This window comes from Dromiciops gliroides, chromosome 1 (genome assembly GCF_019393635.1).
Source record: "Dromiciops gliroides isolate mDroGli1 chromosome 1, mDroGli1.pri, whole genome shotgun sequence".
NCBI classification, from domain to species: Eukaryota; Metazoa; Chordata; class Mammalia; order Microbiotheria; family Microbiotheriidae; genus Dromiciops; species Dromiciops gliroides.
In genome coordinates this window covers 587359214-587376033 of record NC_057861.1, presented here as the reverse complement: position 1 = coordinate 587376033, position 16820 = coordinate 587359214, and the positions used below count along the sequence as shown (strand labels likewise).

The 16820-nt window shown below is 40.5% G+C and overlaps 1 protein-coding gene across 1 annotated transcript in view; it reads right to left on the bottom strand.

Moving 5' to 3' along the window:
- LITAF (lipopolysaccharide induced TNF factor) overlaps positions 1-16585 on the bottom strand; it is a 42177-nt gene extending 25592 nt beyond the window's left edge. Inside the window, exon 1 of the mRNA XM_043976876.1 lies at positions 16422-16585. The gene's annotated coding sequence lies outside the window, so the exon portion shown is untranslated. The remainder of the gene's footprint in view (positions 1-16421) is intronic.
- Positions 16586-16820: the final 235 nt, after the last annotated feature.

Here is a 16820-nt window from a genome sequence, read left to right as displayed (position 1 = left end):
CTTTTGTTTTTCATGACTTTTCAAGTGGGTGAGGAAGGAGGGAAAGAATTTGGAACTGAAAATAAGATTTTTTTTTAAATTTTTAGTAAAGAAGAGGAAATCCAAGAATAGTTTGACAGACACTCTAGGTTTAAGCAAAACAGATTTCAAAGGGTTTAGAAGGATAGAGTGGATCCCAGGAAATAACTACAGAGGAAATCAGCCCAGGAGAGATAAGCTCTCAAGAATTAAATTCTAAGGACATTAAAGGAAATAATTCCGGTGAGAAGAAAAGGAAAGAGTTATCTAAAAAGACTAAGGTGCAGTTCAGTCCCCATCTCTAACTGCTTGCTAGACATCTCCACCTGATGTCCCATAGGCATCACGAACTCAACATAACCACAACATAACTCATTTTCTTCCCTCTAAATCTACCTCCCGCCCAATATTCCTATTTCTGTAGAGGGTACTATTATTCTTACAATTACCAAGGTTGAACAGCCAATAAAAATATATTAAGTGCCTACTACTACATGTCATGCACTGCACTACACACATGAAGATATGAAGAAAGGACAAAGACATGCCTTGCTCTCAAGGAGCTCAGTCTTAAGGAGGAAACAACATGCAAACAACTAGGTACAAATCAGCTCTATTCAGGACAAATTGGAAATAACCAACAGAGGCAAAGCACTAAAATACTCAGGACTTACATAAAAAAGTTGATAACCTGAAATCCATCTTTGATTCTTCATTCTCAGTCACTGTCCATCAGTCCATAATCCCTATAGTAGCCAAGTCTTGTGAATTTCACTTTCTCAACATCTCTAACATATGTTTATTTATACTACAACCACCCTATTCAAGGCTACTTATCTTGACTTCCAAAATAGCTTCCAATTTGGTCTCCTCGACTTGTCTACCCTCTCTTCCAATCCATCTTTCACCCAGTTGTCAAATTGATATTCTGGGGGCAGCTAGGTGGTGCAGTGGATAAAGCACAGGCCCTGGATTCAGGAGGACCAGAGTTCAAATCCAGCCTCAGACACTTGACACTTACTAGTTGTGTGACCCTGGGCAAGTCACTTAACCCTCACTGCCCCCCAAAAAAGAAAGAAACAAAGAAAGAAAACAAAACAAAAAAACTAGTTGAAATAGTTTATTTTTAAGTCTTCCTTGAGTCTTCCACTATAAAGGTTCTTGTGATTTAAAAAAAAAAATTTTTTAATTCAAATTGATATTCTGAAAGCACCTACAATAATCAAGACACTCTCAGGCCCATCAATTAGGGAATGGCTAAACAAGCTATGGTATATGATTGTAATGGAATATTATTATGCTATAAGAAATGACAAGCAGGATGATTTCAGAAAGGCCTGGAAAGACTTATATGAACTGATGTATAGTGAAATGAGCAGAACCAGGAAAATGTTGTGCACAGTGACAGCAATATTGTTTGATGAAGAATTGTGAATAACTTAACTATTTTCAACAACACAATGATCTAAGACAATCCCAAAGGACTAATGATGAATGAAAACATACTATCCACCTCCAAAGAAAGAACTAATATTGATTGAACACAGAGTGAAGTATGCTATTTTTCACTTTCTTTCATTTTTTTCTTTTATTAAAGTTTTCTTATACAAAATGACTAATATGGTAACGTTTAACATAATTGCATATGTATAACCTATATCTGATTGCTTACTGCCTTTGGGAGGCAGGAGGCAAAGGAGGGAAAGAAGGATAAAATTTGGAACTCAAAACTTAAAAATAAAAAAATAAGATACTTTACGGCTCAAAAACCAGAGGCTCAAAGCACCTAGAATAAAATATAAACTCCTGTTTGGCATTTAAAGCCCTTCACAGTCTGGCTCCAGTCTCTCTTTTCAGGATGATTATACATTACTCATCTCACCCACTCTACCCTCCAGTGAAGTTAGCTCTAAATGCCATTCCCTGTACATGACATGCTATTTCCCCCTTTTGTACCTTTGCACAGACAATCCCCTCCTGTGTCTGGAATGCTTTCCCACCTCATCTATACCTCTTGGAATGCCTTAGCTCCCCTTTAACACTCAGCTTCAACTCCTCCTTCAAGAGACTTTTCAAATTTTCCCACATATTAGTGCCATCTAAGTGTATTTATCTGGCACATGCCCTGCAATGACTTATCTGTAAACATGTTGTAACTTCATTTGGGCAAAAACTGTCTTATTTTTATATCTGTATCCTAAGCACTTAGCACAGTGCCTGATAGTAGATGGTAGCAATGTCTGTTAATTGATTGAAATCTTTTTAAATACTTCCCTTTCTAAACAGAGTTTTTTTTTTTTAATCAACATAATTTAAGAGAAATGACCGTGTGAAAGAGTCCCTATTGCAGTATTTTGAAATTATATCTGATTTTTTTTTAGCATATCTGCTTTTTCTTGTTTTTCTGTGGTTCTCGGACAGTCCTCTCATTGTCCTTACTGTGAATGCAGTCGTACCTTTCCTTCTCTTACCTGCTATGGGTCTGGGGATCAGATAATGGGGTTTTTAGAATTGTGCAAAAAATAAGAAGAAATAAATCCCTCATGGAAGCCTTGGAGACTGTCCCGGGACTTAAATACAGGAGCTTTTAGTCCTTGGACTTTGTGTCATCTGCTTGGGCAATTCAGTGTTCCTTTTTTTTTTTAAATTACTTTCTTGTTCTCTATTATGTTCTCCATAGGTCCAATAGCTAAAATGTAAATATTGCTGCATCAATTATTAAGGGTTCAGTTATTACTGAATACACACATCTTTAGGGGGGAGAAGCAGAAATAAATGAAAAGATCAAAAAATTTTAAAACATTGAAGGTACTAAAGAAAAGATAGAAACATACCATTTCTCTCATAGGGACGGCTAGAAGGTAATATTGAACACTATCAGACAGGCTGGGTTGGTTACATGCTTTTGCTTACTTGCTTTCTTCGTCACAAAGGGCACATGGGATTGGGCAGCTACGTGCCATGGTAGATAGAGCACTGGACTTGGAATCAGGATGACATCTTCCTGACTTCAAATCTGGCCACTTAGTAGCTATGTGACCCTGGGCAAGTCACTCAACCCTGTTTGCCTCAGTTCCTCATCTGTAAAATGAGCTGGAGAAGAAAAGGGCAAACCACTCCAGTATCTTTGCCAAGAAAACCCCAAATAGGGTCAGGAAGTGTGACAAGACTGAGCAACAACAACAAAAGCAAAATTCATTTATTGATTTTTTTAGTTAAAAAAAAAAACAAATAAAATGCTGGCATATATTGTGAGTAATATTTATATATAGCAACTTAGATAGAAGGATCAAAGCGGTTAGTCCTAAATTGTAGTAAACACTACTGCTTACTTACTCTTTGATTTATCCAATCTAATTTCCTTACCCCCTTCAAGTTTTCACTAAGCAATCAAGCACTTGGTTATATATTATATTATATTGCTTTTTAAGTGTCTCATAAGACAATTTCTTTCTCAAAATAACTTTTATTGTTTCCTCCAGGGCAGGGACTACTTTTCTGTTTGTTGACACATAGTAATGACCTCAAAAGATCATATCATAAATCATAAATTTAGAGCTTGAAAGGACCTTCAGAGGCCTTCTGGTCCAAATTTTTATAGATGAGGATATTAAGACCTAACAAAGTCAAGCAACTTGGCCAAACAGTAAGTGAGCAATGCTGGACTAGAAACCCATTGACTCTTACTCCAAATCCAGAGATCTTTTCCATCACATCAGGCTGATACCTCAGACTTTTATGAAATGTCTATCATACTTTGGATGGCAGTTTTGTAAATAAATTCCTGCTAAAGTAAAATGTGTGTGTGTGTGTGTGTGTGTGTGTGTGTGTGTGTGTGTGTGTGTGTGTGCGCGCGCGCGCGTGTGTGTGTGTGAGAGAGAGAGAGAGAGAGCAGAAGGAAGAGAAGAGGGAAGGAAAAGGAGGAGGGGGAAGGGAAAGTAGAAGGGGAAGGGGACAGAAAGAGGAGGAGGAGGAAAAAAGAAAGGGGAAGGGGAGAAGGGGAGAAGGAGAAAGGGAAAAGAAAAGAGAAGAGGAAGGAGAAGGAGAAGCAGATTCAAAGATCCCTGAGGTGAAAAAATGTCAGAGATTTTCAGAGGAGAAAGCATGTTAGCTTTTAAGTTTAAAAAACTTTCCCTGGGGGCAGCTAGGTGGCGAAATGTATAAAGTACCAGCCCAGGATTCAGGAGGACCTGAGTTCTAATAAGAACTCAGACATTTAACACTTACTAGCTGTATGGCCCAGGGCAAGTCACTTAATCCTCATTGCCCCACCCAAAAACACCAACCAACCAAACAAACAAACAAAAAAAACCTTTCCCTTTCTGCCTTCCCCTCCTCCCCCACAAAAATTAGAGTCTGGGATATTAATTCCTGGAGTTATACATATTATTTTAAGTTCCTGATGGCAATATGTATTGAAAATGTTATTAATTCTTTCAAAATACATGCCAATTTATGTATATAGTTGTTCTCTAGACTAACCACTCACTGTACATGGATGCATGACACAGGAGAGGATATGAAGTAGCCTTTTAACCACCAACCTAAACCTTAAAGACCAATTTTGAGAAACTAAAAAGGAAATTAATTGTCACATCCTTGACCAACGAAGTACATGAGAACACAAAGCTATTAATGAGTTTGTCACGGAATGAGTCATAGAAAATTTGTTTCAGAAATTTCCTTATCTCTAAAATGGAAGGTGTGCAAAGGAAGTCAAAGACAAGGAAAGATCTAACTCCACATGAAAATATAAATTATAGCAGCATTCATTGTGGTAGAGGGGAAAAAAATGGAAATTGAGTAGCCATCGTTTTGGGAATGATCAATCCAACTGAGATATCATTATAATGTATATTATTTGCCCTGTTAGAAATGACGACTAATAAAGAATTCTGAGAAACCTGGGAGGACTCTTATGAACTGATAAAGAATGAAATATGCGGGGCAGCTAGGTGGCGCAGTGGATAGAGCACCGGCCCTGGAGTCAGGAGTACCTGGGTTCAAATCCAGCCTCAGACACTTAACACTTACTAGCTGTGTGACTCTGGGCAAGTCACTTAACCCCAATTGCCTCACAAAAATAAAATAAAATAAATTAAAAAAAAACAACAACAAAAAAAAGAATGAAATATGCCAAGTCAGAATAATCTATAGTGACCACAAAAAAAAAAAAGATGCAAAGGAAAAAATAACACCAACACTGAAATACATCAGAACTCTGAGCAATTCTGACTTCAAAGGACTGAAGGTGAAGCATCCTGTCCCCCTGTTCAGAGAGGTAGACTGAGGTACATATATAGCCAGTGTGGTTGGTTTTACTTTGCAACCACTTCCTTGTTATGTGAATTCAATGTGGAAGAAAGTGGGTAAAGTCATTGAAAAGTGACAGCAATGATTTTTAAAACCATCAGTAAGATGTGTAAAATTTATTTTTAATTAAGAGGTTGAACTAAATGATCTCTTGGGTCCCTTCCAGTTCTAAGGTTTCATAAGGTATGTTTTAATTCCTTAAGGAAATGGAGTGATTGTAATACAAAGCCCTTGAAAAGAATGAAGTGGGGGTGGGGGTGGGGGGGTGCTAGGTGGCACAGTGGATAGAGCACCAGCCCTGGAGTCAGGAGGACCTGAGTTCAAATCCGACCTCAAACACTTAACACTTACTAGCTGTGTGACCCTGGGCAAGTCACTTAACCCCAACTGCCTCACCAAAAAAAAAAAAGAGAGATATTTGATGAAAATTAAGTCTAGAAAACCATTGTGGCTAAATGAGGTGAAGCTCTCTTTCCCAACCCCCCCAAAAATCTACTACTTAGCCATACTCTTTACTAATGGACCTTTTTTTTTTTTTTTTGGCAGGGCAATGAGGGTTAAGTGACTTGCCCAGGGACACACAGCTAGTAAGTGTCAAGTGTCTGAGGTCGGATTTGAACTCAGGTCCTCCTGACTCCAGGGCCAGTGCTTTATCTACTGCACCGCCTAGCTGCCCCTGCCATACTCTTTAAAATGTGTTCATAAGGCTTTATTTCCCAGTTTTTCAGACTTCTTCAATACTGCATATATTAAAAGTCAGCTCCTATTCAAGGAACTCAAAGACTATTCACATTCTCTGGCTGAAATGAGATTTTGTTATATTGACTTCATCCTGAAACAGAGGGAGCCCTGCCTAGCAATTTTAGTCATACAGAGATTTTATAATGGTGGCTCATTGTAATGGCATGTGACTTCTGTATGGCAGCAGTGTCATGTTGTGGAAAGAGGACTTACTGGATGCAGAATCAAAGGACCTTTGTTCAGATCCCAGCTCTCAGCTCCCTGTGTGACGTTAAGATAAAGTGTGTGTAGATAGCACAGTGGATAGAGCACCGGCCCTGGAGTCAGGAGGACCTGAGTTCAAATCCGACCTCAGACACTTGACACTTACTAGTTGTGTGACCCTGGGCAAGTCACTTAACCCCAATTGCCCCCCCACACACACACAAAAAAAAACAAAAAAAACAAAAAACAAGTATCCTCAGGAAGGAAGTTAAAAGCCAAGGAGAATTGCCCTATATCCATCTCTATAGGGGGAAAAGCTAGAATAATTTATCTAGCTAGAAAGGCTAGAATAATTTATCTGACTTCCATCTCTTAAGCATCCTATTTACCCTACTGCCTCTTCAATTATAACTATGTAAAAATAATGCCAAAATGCATAGTGGAATATTTGAGAAAATCCAAAATCCAAATTAAGGGTCCTCTGATACTGCCCATGGATCAGAGATCAAGTTACAACTGTCTAAATGTTAGATTTTAATACATAGTAACTATAACCTACAACAATTTGTGTAATGGAAAAATACCTCCATTGAGTATCTAAAGATATCCTGGATAAATCAGAGAGGGCAATTTCTCATCAAACCACAGTACCACAAATCACTGTTTCCATATGAAATAATAGCTTTTGGAAAAGTGTACCATGACCCAAATTAATAGCACCATCAACCAACAATATCATCAAGCATATGTGACAGTGCAATCTTCTTCACACTGACAAAATGATACTCTTCTGTCTATAAAACAATGATTTTCATCTGCATTAAATTTTACCGTATATTTTGTAACTGTATGTGATCGATGCTATAAAAGCAACTTTCAGCTCACTTCAGCAAGGGAGGTAGGTGAACAGACCCAGCAGTCAGGAAAGTCCAAGTTCAAATCTGGCCTCCGACATATACTAGCTGTGTGATCCTGTGCAAGTCACTTAACCATGGCCAGCCTCAGTTTTCTCAACTGCAAAATGGGGGTGGTAATAATAAGACCTCTCTCACAGGGTAGTTGTGAGGATTAAATGAGGTAATCTTTGTAAAAAGCACTTAGCACAGTGCCTGGAATGAAGTGGGTGCTTAATAAAGGTTATTTTCTCTCTGAGCTACCTCTCCAAAAGGGATCATTTCATCTCAGCAGTGCAGAGGACAACATATCTGTACCTTTCTCATCCTATATAATTCTTGTCCATACCTTTCCATAAATCGTCCACAGGGTATCTGTCCACTTGGCTAAAGGCCTTCTCCTAAGTGTTCGGCTTTTCTTTAAAAACAAACACATTTGAGATATACTGGTCTAATATTCAAGTTGTCTGTTTCTTATTCTCACTCTGTGACTCAGTTTACCTCCTTTTCCATCACAGCAGGTAATATGCGGCAGGCTACTCATACTTGCCTTCCCTTCCCAAAGCAATTTGAATTTTGTGTTAAGTAAACAAAAGGGGTTAATGATACACCAAGTCTATGCAAATTCTTTCACTGTTCCATTTGTGACATTCAAATATTCAGTTTTGTCCCTACCAGGGGTTATTTCTAGGAGTACACTCAAATGAATGGCCCTTGCTGCCCTGATAAGGACATTTCATGAGCAGGGCAAGAATTATTGTCAAAAAATGAGTAGGGGAGACTAGGTGGCGCAGTGGATAGAGCACTGGCCCTGGAGTCAGTAGTACTGAGTTCAAATCCGGCCTCAGACACTTAATACTTACTAGCTGTGTGACCCTGGGCAAGTCACTTAACCCCAATTGCCTCACTAAAAAAACCAAACCCCCCCCCCAAAAAAAATGAGTAAAGACCAATTTGGTTCATGTTAGCTTTCCAAGAGGACTTTAAGAACTGAGCTCCAAAATGGCCCAGTGAATCCATTCAGCAAGGATTCCCTTAGTTGTTGTTCACTTGTCTTGGTCGTGTCTGACTCTTTGTGACTCCATTTGGGGTTTTCTTGGCAAAGGTACTGGAGTGGTTTGCCTTTTCCTTCTCTAGTTCATTTTACAGATAAGGAAACAGGGTCAAGTGACTTCCTAGGGTCACACAGGTACCAAGAATCTGAGGCCAGATCTGAACTCAGATCTTCCAGAGAAGTCACTAGGCCTTGAATTCCATCTGAAACAAACATGGCTGTGTCCCTGAGGTCCAAGGAAATGGTTCTATAGGAACCTCAGCTAAAAAATCAGCTAGGAGACCATCACCAACAAGCTGGCTCTCTGCATCTATCCTAGCCAGTTGAGCAGTGTCCTTGTATTTATTTAGTCAGTCTTCCACCACCACTAGCATCACCATGGTATAAACCACACAAAGGCATATACATACACATGCAAGTCATACACATAAAAATGTGTGGTGTGAAAAGACTACACCTGGGAGTTCATTAATAGACAGAGCTCCTGGTGAGGGATATCATTTCATAGTCTTAGAGAACTGCCTAGAAGCACTGAAAGGTTGAAAGATTTTTTCCCAGGGTCACAAATAATAATAATAGCAATAGCTCACATTTACATAGGGCAGCTAGGTGGATAGAGCTCTAGGTTTGGAATCAGGAAGATTCATCTTCATGAGTTCAAATCTGGTCTCTGGCATTTACTAACTGTGTGACCCTGAGCAAGTCACTTAACCTTGTTTGCCTCAGTTTCCTCATCTGTAAAATGAATTGGAGAAGAAAATGGCAAATAACTCCATTATCTTTGCCAAGAAAACCCTAAATCAGGTCATGAATAGTCTAACATAACTGAAATGACTCAACAACACCAAGAATAAATGCTTTTAAGCTTTGCAAAGCACTTTACAATTATTATCTCATATGATCATCGCAACAACCCTTGGACGGTAGGTAATATTATTGCTCCTGTTTTACAGATGAATAGATTAAGGAAAATAGAGTTTAAGTGACTTGCCATGGGTTTCAGAGCTAGTATCTGAAGCTCAGGACTTCTTGACTCTAGGTCCAGAACTCTATTCACTACAACAGATAGCAGACATAAACAAATCCTGTTTATATCCAAAACAGGACTCAAACTGAGGCCTTTCTAACTTGAGGTGACCTCTCTATCCACTCCAACATTATCTTTATTTCTTTGACTCAATACCACTGAATGGACACATATGCTATATTCAAGTGCATGTGAAAAATATACATGTACAAAAATCACTCATGTGACTACTACTCATGATATAAGTATATATGTAAGCTCAATGAAGGCAAGAATTGTTGGATTTTTTTTTTCTTTGTATCCTCTGTCCCCAGAACGGGACATGGAATATAGCAAGATGGCACTTGGTAGCAGGCAACAACTCAGGGTTGTTTAAAAAACAATTCAGTTTTCCAAACGGGATTTCGCCATCCTTCTTCCTCTTCCTCCTTCTCCTCCTCCTCCAACTCTTAGTACTTCTCATTCTGCTTGCCCAACTTGTATGCACCAAATCAACTGAATTCAGCAGTTGAGGATAAAGAAACCATGATATTGAGTCTAAATTCATTTAGAATCTAAGTTCTTTGGGGTTTGGCAGCTCTGAAAAAAAAAATTAGCTTGTATTCTATAAACCAAAGGGGCTAAAAATATTTCCACAATTGTTCCTACTGGAGAAAAGACGTATGTAAAGCTTCTGCTACATTAAAAAAAGTACTAAAGTAAACAGGCTCAAGAAAACAACAAGGTATCCTACAAATCTGATATTACATTTATAATGCTTAGGGAGTTAACTCTTCATCTGCTAGACACGGAAGCAAGGAATTGTCATAAAATTTCTCCCAAAGCCAATCCATAAATACCCTTTTTCTTTTCTTTACTCTCTACCCATGGAATTAATTCCTACAGAATCTAAATCATTCCATTTAAACAATCTTCAGCCAAAGATTAATTTAATCAAACTTATTGTTCCTTCCAAAAATAAGTATGTGCATATGCATATGCATATGCATATACACACATGCGCGCATATATATTCTACCTCAGTGTATCAAGAAGATAGCATGCAAACTAGGAACTACTTGAAATAAAAACTGGACACTGCCAATTTAGTTTGTAAGATTTAGAACTGGAAGGACCCTTACAGACCAACATCTTCATCTTAGAAATGAGGAAATTGAAGCTGAAAAAGGTTTAGTGATTTACCCAAGATCACACAGCCAGTAAGTGTCATAGATCCAATTTAAACTCAGGTCTTTCTGACTCCAAGCTATTTGCTCTATGCACTGGGCCACCTCACTACCCAGATTTAAATATGTATTAAGCATGTCTAATATGCCAAGCATTATGCTGAATGGTCTCTTTTCCAAGCATCTCCAAATATTTAAGTACAAAATTTCAAAGTCAGGAAGATGGTTTACAGCTATCAGAAAGAGTCACTTGTCCTGTTTTTGCTATTTGTATTACACAGAAGACATGGTACTAAATCTCTTAATTGTTATTATTGGGACAAGTATAGAAATTACCTTTTTCAGTCACTATAGTGGTAATACTCTATTGTCATAATGAAATGAAGCAAAATGCTAGCTCTCAGACCAAAAAAGCTCTATATACTACTCATGAAGATGCACTGATTCATACTAATTTTAAGATAAAAAGGAAAGGATAAGAAAATAGAAGCACTTTGAATTACTCAGAAATAAACTTAAAAGGAAACCAGGCTTTGCTCATCTTTTTCAAGCAGATTGGTCTCTTGACTCTCTCAAGTTCCATGATCTTGCTTGTTTCTAACTTTTGCTAATGCTGCTCTCTTGCAAAACATTTTCACTGTGACTTTTTCTCGGTTTTCTTGATCAGAATTTGGTGTGATGCATTTTCTGGCTTGTTGTGAAGGTGTGTTGGGTGAACTAGGCAAAAATGCTTCCTCTCACTCCACCATCTTGATTCTACCTCTTCTGGAACACCTTACAAATGTGTTTCATCAGCCCAGATCAAGACTCATCCATCTGCTGACCTCAAGGAAAATACTCCCTTAATTTTTGTTCTCAACATTCCATATAATTTGAACTATTATATCACTTTCTGCCTCTTCTTCCTTTTTCTCCTATTACACTCTAAGTTCCCCAAGGGAAGGAATTTATGTCTTTTAATATCTCTGGTCTACCTAGGTGAGTACAGATCACAGGATAGGTGGTCAAGAAATGTTTAATGAATGGAATCACCTAGGGCTTGGTGTCAGGAAAGAAGTGGATTTGAATTCCAACTTCAATATTAGCAAGAAGCATTATTAAACACCTACTGCATGTAAGGCACTTAGGACTATCAAGACAAAACAGAAAGGAAAGAAAAAAAACAGTCCCTATCCTCAGGGAGCTTCCTTTCTCTTTCTATTGGGGAGAATATATACAAAGGAAATACAATATAATTTTAAGTGGGAAAGAACATTGAAATCAGGATGACAAGAAAAGGGGCCATGAACCAGATCCTGAATTTTATTCCAAAAACCACAAGTGAGGAGGGAGACTGGTCCCTATGTTCCAAACATAGGGGACGGTCTATACAAAGACATGGAGACAGAAAGGAGACTGGTCTGGGTGTCAAGTAGTTCATGAAGGGATCAACCTGGAAAGACAGGTTGGCCATCATCATCCAGTATATGAAAGGCTATTTTGTGGAAAGAGGCCACCACATTGGACCACCCACATCTTCATTCCCCCAGCTTCTCTCCTGAATGTCCAGACTTTCTTCACCATGGGAGCACCTTTGTCCCCACTCCTTTTCAAATTCCTCTTATGTGTTATCTCCCTATTTAGAATGTGCATTCTTTGAGGGTAGGAGCTTTCTTTCTGCTTCTATATGCATTCTCATAATTGAATACAGTGTCCAGTGTCTGACACATTGTCAGTGCTTAATAAATGCTAGTAGGCTCCGATCCAAAAACTGAATGAGTAGCCTTAGGAAGTAACTGGCTCCTCCTCATAGGCCTTTAAGCAAAGGATGAGCAACCACTTGGGGCAGATGTTTAAGGAAATTCTTGGCCAGGTCATAGATAACTTACTTCTTCCTCTTAGGTCGCCTACAGGTCCAACTATCAGACATGTAATCCTCCTGTACCGTGGACACCTGAGATGACGTTTGAAACATTCTGTTAATCCTATCTCTGCTATTTATTATATAGGCAGTTCCTATACTACTTTTGGCTTAACCAATCTGAACCTCCATTGGATAGTGTGAGAGCTAGAATTGGAATACAAGTCTTCTGACTCCCAAGTTCAACTCATCAAATCCTCCCAAACCTCTTTCCTACATCCCTCCTCACCTCTTATACTCATGATCCACATTCTAAATTGCCAATATAGGAAACCCAAGAATACTCAAGGCCTGAAGGTGATTTGGCTGTGTCTCAAGGATGTTCATTGGTTATTGATTCTGGTGGTGCCCAAGCACACAGCTTTGGGAAATTTCAGCCCTCTCTGACATGGGGAAGAGGGTAGAGCAAGAGAGGGAAAGAGGGAGGGCAGGCAAACTTTCTACCCATCCATCAAATCCCATGCCTGGGGGCAGCTAGGTGGCACAGTGGATAAAGCACAGGCCCTGGATTCAGGAGGACCTGAGTTCAAATCCAGCCTCAGACACTTGACACTTACTAGCTGTGTGACCCTGGGCAAGTCACTTAACCCTCACTGCCCTGCAAAAAACAAACAAAACAAAAACAAAAAATCCCATGCCTGCAGCTCCAGCAAAGTGGGGAATTCTTCATCAATCAGGACAAGTCAAGAGACAGGATTTATATCAGGTACCTGGACCCCTCTTCAATATGCCACCCTATCTATAGCACAACTTCCAACCTGAGCAACCACACATCCAGCCTCTCAACTACCAACTTTAAATCCTATAAATCCCCCAAAGACAGCTGTTGGCAAAGTGGCCAGCACACGTGTACTGATCCTGGAGTCAGGAAAACCAGAGCTTCAGTGGGAAGTCATTTAATTTCTATGTGCCTCAGTTTCCTCAACTGTAAAATGGGAAGAAGACTAGCATGTACCAAAACTTAAGATAATTTCTGGCACATAGTAGGAGTTATATAAATGTTTATGACCTCCCTAATTTTACAGATAAGGAAACTGAGTCCCACAATAGTTGGGTAATTTGTCCAACAATCGCAGGGCTAGGAAATTGAAGCCATATAATAAAAAGAAAACTTAATATTTATTTTAAATGTTTGGATTTAATCTATTAATTGTAACTTTGTTGCCATCTTCCATCCCAATAGAGTCAGTGTTTTACTAATTATGCGTGCCTAGGAAATAATATTTTTAAACTGCCAACTCTCAAGAAAAGTAACTTGGCACAAGTTGAGGAGGGTTTGTGCGGTAGGGGGTGGGAGGCAGGGACTACAGAAGATGAAGTAGTCTTACCACAATCTAAAGCAAGCCATTACTTTTCAGTAACGTGTCTCAGGGGATTTTTACAGTTGATATAATTCAGGCAAAACTTTAGTTTCAAGTTTCAAGTGAAAGAACATAAACTCTACTACCCTGAATGAAATCTATCTACTTATGAAGTTTAGCAGCAGAATCTTCCTGGCCACATTTTTGCAAAGAAACCACCAACTTTAGAAGACCTAGACAGTTAACTTCAAGGAACCTTGAATTTCCCAATAATCATTTTAAAAAGTAAATGAACTCAATCCCATTAAAAAAAAAACATGCAGTGGCAAAGTATAATATAACCCTACAGCCTAAAAGAAAACCAACTTCAGTACAGAGCTAATGAGAAATAGTTGTCGTTTTAAACTAAGACCAAAACTAACATATTTGCACAATTATTTTTACAATGAACCTGGATCCCTTTCGGGTAAGTTTCCCAATGTCTAATTCTTATAAATTCCATTTGACCAGACATTCTAAATCAGGAGTTTTTAAACTTTTTTGTATATGTCATGGACACCTTTGGCAATCTGGTTAAAGTGGAAGTATGGAACCCTTCTCAGAATGTATTTAAATGCATAAAATGAAATATACAGGAGTACAAAGGAAATCAATAATGAAAACTCATCAAAATTTTTTAAGTTCTTGGACACCAGAGAAAAAAATCCCAGGTCTATAAGAAATCATTATGTTATAATGGGATAGTATCTGTAGTGTTTAGTACAGTGCCTGGCATATAATAGGTGCTTAATAAGTGTTTGCTTCTTTTCCATTTTCCTTGATAAAGGTATTAGAGACTGGACCTGTGCTTTCACTGATGTAGGGAATTCCCTGCTGAGAAAACTTGTCTGACAATGCTGGTCACAGAGCACAGAGCTGAGCACAGAGAGGTTAAGTTATTTGCCCAGGATCACACAGGCTTGGAGACAGGGGCATGCCACTTGCTCTAGATTATAATATAACAAATTAACATTTTAGTCTAGATAGGGAAACAGGGAACCTTTAAGGGGATGAAAAGTCAATAACTAAGGTGAATGTACTAGTAACCAGATCTTCAATATGCTTTTATTTCAGGAGTGTGAGTACTTCCAACTTCTCACCTCAGGAGCTAGGATCTATATATTTAGTAATATTATTATAATAATAATAATAGCAATTTTTATAGACCTTAAGGTTTGCAAAGCACTTTACAAATATTATCTCATCTGATCCTCACAAAAACCCTGGGAGGTAGGTGCTATTATTAGCCTCATTTTACAGACGAGGAAACTGAGGCAGAGAGTGGTTAAGTGACTTGCCTAGGGTCACACAGTTAGGGAGTATCTAAGGCTATATTTGAAGTCAGGTCTTCCTGATTCGAGCTTCAAATGAAGGGAAGTAGTAATGTGTTCATCTTTTGAAGAAAAGTGAATCTCTGTCTTGGTCCTCCTCATAGATGAATGACTAAGTGGGGAATGAGCAGTGTGTGGCAACCGCCTGTATTAAAGTCTTCACAAACTGTTTCCTAACAGGGCTGCCACAGTAGGGTTTTTTTTGTTTGTTTGTTTGTTTTAGGGTTTTTTTTCTGACTTTAAACGCATAGCTCGAGTTTTCCTTTTGGCTCTGCCTCCAAGTCTCTGACCTCACTCAAATCATTGGACTCCCCTGGGAAATAAAAATAGAAACCTCCTCCAGTTATTGCAAACTGGACCAGTGACTTTACATGCCTTTGCAAATAGTCTGTCCCAATCACTATGGAAAGCAACAATAAGTGCTCTACCAATCTCGGCCACAACTTTCATCCTGCCCCCACCACTGGTCATCTGCTACACCCCAACTCCAGCTCCTCACTCCCCAGCCAATAACAGGCTGTTCCCTCAGTTACCCATCTAGTACCCCATCCGGATCAGTTCAAAACTGCTACACCCTTTCCTTTCCGTTTCCCAGACCGAATCGCACCCGCCTGGGGCGGGAGCAGAGGGTTGGGTTCGGGGGAGAGGTAGGTCCGCATTCTAGAGGCAAGCTCCCTCCCTCCCTTTGGCTGCTCTCCATCAGATCCAAAACGGAGTGGTCCAACGCGGCACCAACCTGTTGGCATTTAAGCCGGTCCGAACTTCCTCTTTGGCCAGCACAACCAAAAACCCTAGGGAACGGCAAACTCCCTCACCAGCTGAGGCTGCCCAGGGGCAGGTCACCACGAATCGCCTGAAATCCTGGGGGAGGTGAGGGTTGAGTTTTCCTCTTCCCTTTAGCCGGCCCCGAAGGACTGCCCTGGGAGGAGGGAAGGTGCCTCTGCCTTCTTTAACTAAGCCAGCGTGGGAGGAAGGACTCGCTTCAAATTCTGCCCACCCGGGGACTTAGAGTCCTTGGCCCTAAGCACGTCTGAAAGCAGAACACGGCGGGGGGGGGGGGGGAACCACCGGGGTACGCCCCGAGGTCTCACAGATTTAAAAAAAAAAAAACGAAACCCGACCCCAACACGGAGCCAACTCCCGGTAACCAGATCCTGGAGGAGACAGCCCGGGAGAAGGTGCCGAGTAAAGAAAGGAGGCGGCGGGGCCGGGGCCCAGCCTGAGCCCCGCGGGAGCCCGGGGCCCCCCTCCTCACGGTCCCGGCTTCAGTTCAGGACCAGCCTGAAGGCGGCCACTCACACTCTCCGACCCTCCCCGAATACCCATTTCGTGCCTCGAAAATCACCAAGACGAGTTTCCTGTCCTCCTCCCCAGCTCTGTGAACCCCACCATCAAACCCCCCGGGGGTCTTGGTTCAAGGAGCCCCGCACTTACCACCGCCTGCTGAGCCGGGCCGAGCCGGGAGGTCTGAACTAGCCGGGGCAATCGAGGGGGCGGGTCTGAGCTGACCGGGGCGGGCAGGGCAGTAGAGAGGCTTCCGGCTTCTCCCCGCCTCCTGGCCTGGCTCCTGGAGAACTGCAGCTCCGTCCCGTCCTTTCGCGTCCCGTCCCGTCCCGTCCCGTCCCGTCCCGCCTAGTCTCGCTCTCCGCCCCTTTCCCTTCCCTGCCCAGCCCCTTCCTCTTGTGGCTGAAGGCTCCCTAGCCCTACTCACAAGCCCTGGCCTCCCCGCTGTCCCTCTGTCCCTCTATCTAGTTCGCCGAAGACCCTTTTAGCCTCTCCAGCCTCTGATTCACAAACTCTCAAAGTTGGAAGGAACCTCAGAAATCGTCTAAT